Raw genomic sequence first — 318 nt, forward strand, 5'->3', positions numbered from 1 at the left:
CATCATCAGTAAAGCCCTTCCTTCAGACAGGGTTAATATCCCTCTGCTCTCTCCTCATCATCAGTAAAGCCCTTCCTTCAGACAGGGTTAATATCCCTCTGCTCTCTCCTCATCATCAGTAAAGCCCTTCCTTCAGACAGGGTTAATATCCCTCTGCTCTCTCCTCATCATCAGTAAAGCCCTTCCTTCAGACAGGGTTAATATCTCTCTGCTCTCTCCTCATCATCAGTAAAGCCCTTCCTTCAGACAGGGTTAATATCCCTCTGCTCTCTCCTCATCATCAGTAAAGCCCTTCCTTCAGACAGGGTTAATATCTCT

The sequence above is a fragment of the Oncorhynchus clarkii genome, chromosome 2, assembly GCF_045791955.1.
Source record: "Oncorhynchus clarkii lewisi isolate Uvic-CL-2024 chromosome 2, UVic_Ocla_1.0, whole genome shotgun sequence".
Taxonomy (NCBI): domain Eukaryota; kingdom Metazoa; phylum Chordata; class Actinopteri; order Salmoniformes; family Salmonidae; genus Oncorhynchus; species Oncorhynchus clarkii.